Genomic DNA, 5,869 nt, shown 5'->3' on the forward strand with positions numbered 1-5,869 from the left:
ATATCTCAAAAATATCCTATTTAATTTTTTTAATTATTTATTGTATTTTATTTTATTTAAGTTTAAATGTTTACAAACTACCGTTAAATATAAAAATTTTCTGTTAAATATAAGAATATTCTATTAAAGTTAACATTATAAAAATAAAAGACCGTTAAAACAAAGAATTTCCGTTATTTACATATTTATTATATAGAATAGATATATATATATATTAAAATTAAGGTTATGGCATGGAGAGTGTTGTAGTTATAAGATAATAACTCATTAGGGAAAATTTATTAAAATATATCTATGTATATATCAACTAAATTAACATTATTATTGTTATTATGATAAGAGTATAGAATATCTATACTAGTTAAAAATAACGTGCAATGGACGTTTGTTTAATTTTAAAATTATAAACATACTTATTTAAATATGTATTTATTTTTATTATTTTTTAATTATTATATAAATTTTAAATAAATAAACAATAGCATAAAAATAAATAAAATATGTTTAATAAAATGTATGGCATAAATATATTAAAAAATTAGGGCAAAACATTGTTTATAATTTTAATTAAAATGTGTTCACTTTTTTTCAAATGTATAATAGAATGAATTCCAGTTCTATAATATATATAAATATTTATATCAATAATTTCTATATATATAACATATAAACATAACATTAGTAAAAATATATATATATATATTTACGTAATTACATGACATATATGTATATAAATTATAATAATATTTAAAAATAAATTAATAATAGAATAAAAATAAATTATATAGAAAATATATATTTAACATTAGAAAAGAGACCTGTACAAGTGCGTATTAAGTTATTCCAAATGTAAGGAATACATTATATATACATTTTTTTCCCTTTCTTTTTTAGTGAACCAAGAAATTATTAATAAATATAATATAATAATACATAACACTACATGATTAAACTCTTCTTTTTCCCAACACCAATCTCGAAACACATATGAACACTTCACAAGCTTAATTATCCTCTACATTCTAACAATCATGTGACCAAAATTAAAACACAAAAAAAAAATTAAAAGAATTTTATTTTTCCTTTTTGCCTAGCTAGATCACAACGAACCTTCTAATTATTAAAGGAAAAAAGAATAAAAATCGAGTATAATATTTTTTTTAAAATTTTTTATATATATATTAAAAGGAACAGGTTCTTTTATGGTACTAACATCCATGAATTTAATGTAAAATCAAAGAACATGTACAGAAAATAAATAAATAAAAAAGGTGTAATAATATATTTATATAAATATAATAAGAAGTTAGAAGATTCGTTTTTGGTGGACCTATGAAAGGGTCCATGACTCCATGTGATGTTGGCATATTGTGGGTAACCCTCTGTTACAAAGGGCTTTACCTTATTGTCCCCTCTCCCCCATTTTATAAGCTGTAATCCACTACATTTTCAGAGCCTACCTTCTCATTATTCTTTTCTTTTCTTTTTCTTTTTCTTTTTAAAAATACCAAAAGTTTATGGGTGTTTGTACCGTAGATCTGGGATCTGGTTTTACCTTTACAACTTAATACTATATGTATCTAGATTTGTATAATTTTTTTTGGTACTATTTGTTTATACATTCTAGATCTTAAATTTACCTTTTTTTTTTACTCATACGTAATGTATTCTAAATAATTAAAAACAAAAATTGAACCAATTCAATTTGGTATAATTGAAAGAAAAAAAAAAAGAGACTGATAACCATTTTCTCACATTTACACCACCATGAACAATTAAAGAAAAGAAAAAACAAAAATACATCGCTAGTTCGCTTTCATTTATTTTTTATTTTTTTGTGGAATCTAAACCCTTGATGATCTCTCTCTTTACCTTATTTATTTTAGGAAAAAATAAATAAATAATAAAAATAAAATTTAAGAAAGAAAAAAAAAACATATAATCTCACTTGACTATATGTTACAAATTAAACCCTTCCCCAAACCCATGTGTCTTTTCTTCATATTTTTTTTTTCTTTTTTAACCTAAATTTTCCAATATCTTGTCGTATAACAACTTTCCAATGTCGTTTTGAGTAGTAACACTAAAATGTTTCATCATCATGGTCCACGCTTCGCCGGAAAAACAAAAAAAAATTCTGACCCACCGGTCGTCCCGACCAATCATCTCCGACAACCCCATCTCTCTCTCTTCAGCTCCATTAATTATCTTGATTCTCTAACTCAAACTCACTCAACTGCATTAACAGTAGTGCCAGGCTTATTGGCCACCAGTTCATAATTATTCCCACCTTCATCTTCGTCTTCCTCGTCGTCATCTTCGTCCTCCTCGTCTTCTTCATAGTCTTCCTCCTCGTGGTTGATCCGATCCAACCTCTCCATTTCCTCCGTCGATGTATTCTGATTATTCCCAGTTGACGGCAGTGGTGCCGGTGGCCATTGCTGCTCGGGCTGCACCATGAGCGGAACCGAATTCTCCGGCTTCGCTAGATGCTGCTGTTGACCCACCTGGAGGGCGGCGGCGGAGGAGTCGTAGTACTTACTGGTCTTCTGCCTGTAGAGAGCGTCCAACTGGTGGAAGTAGGGACAGGTCTTGGAATCTTCCGGTCGTTTCTTGTTGCTCTCTTTGACCTTCTTGAAGTACTTGTTTATGTTCTCCCACTTCTCCTTGCACCTCTTGGCGTTCCGGTTGTACCCGAGCTTCCTCATCAGCGCCGATATCTCCTCCCACAGCGGACCTTTGGGACCGTTCTCTTGGTACTTAGCGTCGAGGTTGGTTCGTAGCTTGATCAGCGCGAGAACCTCCGCTTTAGGCCACCGCGATGAGCTCCCTGACCCGTCTGCCATGGAACTGTTGTTATTATTACTGTTGCTGACTATGATGTTGTTGTTATTATTATTCTCGTTGAGGTGGTCTGATTTCGGCACATTTTCGATGCTGGAAACCACTGGTTGCGGCCTTTGCATCAGTGGCGGTGGCGATGGAAGCGGCTGCGGTGGTTGTGGTTGCGGTTGCTGTTGCGGTTGCGGTTGCGGTTGGGGTGATGTCTGTGGCTGTGCTTGTGGCGGTTGAGTGGATTGCACCGGTTGGATAATCGGCAGTGGTGGTAGAATATCAGCAGTTGGCGCGGCGCCGCCGGGATTTTGCTGGCTCTGCTGTTCGGAAACTTTCTGAAGGAATGACATGACGGCGGCGTCTTTGGCAGCGGCATAAGATCTCTCCTGAGCCAAAATCTCTCGCTCTCGATTGATCCTCGACATCTCTTGCATCCTCCAAGCTTCTTCCCTAACCATTCTCTCTTGCTCTCGCTTCTCTATAGCTTCCAAAAACTTCTTCTGCAACTCCTCCTGTCTCTGAATCACTTCCTTCATCAATCTCTCGAAGAAGTCCTTCCACTTTCTTTTCCTCTTCCTCCTCCCACCACCACCACCACCGCCACCGCCGCCGCCAGTTTCAACATCTTCCATCTCCTCATCCGAGGACGTTGAAGAAGTCGTCATCGAATTCGAGACAAGATCCGCCGAGATGCTTCTATACTCGGATGAAGGAAATGTCGTTGTAGTAGCAGCAGCAGCAGTAGTAGTAGGGTTTGTCGCCGGCAGTGGTAGAATCGTAGTAGGGTTTGTCGAAACACCTTGGAATGGAGATTGAAATGAGATGTTCATCATAGGCATGGTAGTAACAACAGCAGAAGGACTAATCGATGGAACAGTAGTAGTAGCAGTAGTGGTAGTGTTTCGAGGCAATGGCGCCATTGGAGTAGTAGTAGTAGTAGTAGTATTCGCTGCAGCCGATATGGGTGTCGTTGCCATCATCATAGACGCCGCCGCCGCTGTCTGCATTGTGGGTGGCTGAGGTTTGGGAAGCTGTGGCGGTGTTGGGACGGCGGAAGTCGGTGAAGATGATGATGAGAACGAAGAGAGTTGATGCTCGAGAGCTTCTAATTGGTCGAAAAAGCGATAAGTTTTGCCGTCAGATTTTCCAGTTCGGCCATCTTTGGTTCTCTTGTGATACTTGTAAACGTTCTCGAATTTCTCCTTACATTTCTTCGCGCTTCGATGATAACCAAGCTCGGCTAGCTTCCTGATGATAACAACATCAGTTAATTACATATAAATACATACATATATATATATTAAAGAAGAAAGAGACGAAATTTCAGTGTTTGCTGTAATAAAAAACTCAATCTTTTGAATAAAGTAATGAAATATAAGAAATATATACCATGAAATATGCTTGAATTGTAATAAATGACAAGCAGAAAGGTGATTTTGATAATTTTATTTTTTATTTTTTATTTTTCACAGAAGGATTTATAGAAAGGGAGTGATGAGAGCGAGTGAAGCTTGGGATTTAGCAATGACGATATATATATAATTTATATATATATATATCACTGTACTATATAATGAAGGAATTGGATGAATAAAACCCAAGTTGAGAAGAATTTATTCTCTTTTTACCTTAAATTCTAATTTTTATTTTTCGTAATAGAATTAAAACTGAATAGAGAGAGAAAGGGGGGAGAAGGCCAAAAAAAAAAATCTGAGAAATATCGAAAAACTAAATTCATGTTGATATAGAATTTATTCAAGTCATTATTCTCTGGGGAATAAATAAAGAGAGGAGAAGTAAATGCTTGCAAAAATTATTAAAACGAAACCCAAATTTTAATTCTATTATTACTGGAGAAAAAAGATGATGAAAAATTAATAAAACCAAACAAAGAAGCTGAAAATAGATAGAAGAGAAGACAAAAAAAAATCCCAAGAAAATGAAACTTCTAATCTCATGTGTAAATTAAACCCAGAAAAGATTAGAAGAAGAAGAAGATGAAGATGAAACCTTTTTTCATTTCACAGATCTCAAATTCCCAGCTCAAATTAAAATCTGAATTAAGATTTCCCAATATATATTTCACTCACCCAGAAACATATATATATATATAAATAATAATAATAATAATAATTAATTACCTGGAAACATCATCCCACAATGGACCTTTAACAGTTGCATCTCGAAAAGCCACGTCCATTTCAGAGCGTATCTTCAAAAGCGCAATAGTCTCTTGCCTCGGCCACCGATTACCGCCAAAGCTTCTATCCGTACTGCTACTCATTAACATCTCTTCATGATTTTTGCTATTATTACTACTACTCATCATCATAATTCTACCTTCTTCCCCAGAATTATTCGACCCACCTCTTCCTCCTCCTTCTTGGCTCACCGCTGCCACCGCCGCATCGCCACCGCCGGAGGAGCTTCCCAACCCAGTAGGGGCACCACTCGAGTCCCCCAGCATAGAACACAAAACACACACACAAAACTATATACTTTACTATATACTCTACAATAATAATAATAATAATACTCCTATAATATTAATTACTGCTACTCTCTCTTTCTCTTCTGTGGAGAATTTTTCTCCGTTCTTTCTTCTTCTTCCTCCAAATTCTCTTCTCCAAATTATTACTTACAGCTGATGAGGAGAAAGGGAAAAACATAAAAATAAAAAATAAAAAAATAATAGTAACACAAATCAACCCTGAAAAGGATGGTGAATTCTTTGTCTATTAAGGGGTTTTATGCAGATGGAGGGTATAAGGGTGAATTTATTTTTTTATTTTTTTATTTTCTTTCGGTGCGTGGAGAGATCAGCTTAGCTACTTGTCAATCTCAAGAAATATATATATTATTTTCTTTATTATTTTTTAATTTTTATTTTTTACTTTTTAGCTGCGGAATCTTTTTTTTTTATTTATTTAATTTTTTGCGTGTATGTTGAGTTTTTTTTAAATAAAAAAGAAAAAAAAAAGCACCATGGGATCATTCACTTGAGTTCTTCTCAGTAATAATAAAAGTGGGCACA

At 34.1% G+C, this 5,869-nt stretch overlaps 1 pseudogene; it reads right to left on the reverse strand.

Annotated features, from left to right (window-relative positions):
- Nucleotides 1–1,734: 1,734 nt before the first annotated feature.
- LOC133805110 (trihelix transcription factor DF1-like) lies at nucleotides 1,735–5,629 on the reverse strand (annotated as a pseudogene).
- Between the last annotated feature and the right edge of the window lie 240 nt (nucleotides 5,630–5,869).

The sequence above is a fragment of the Humulus lupulus genome, chromosome X (assembly GCF_963169125.1).
Source record: "Humulus lupulus chromosome X, drHumLupu1.1, whole genome shotgun sequence".
NCBI lineage: Eukaryota > Viridiplantae > Streptophyta > Magnoliopsida > Rosales > Cannabaceae > Humulus > Humulus lupulus.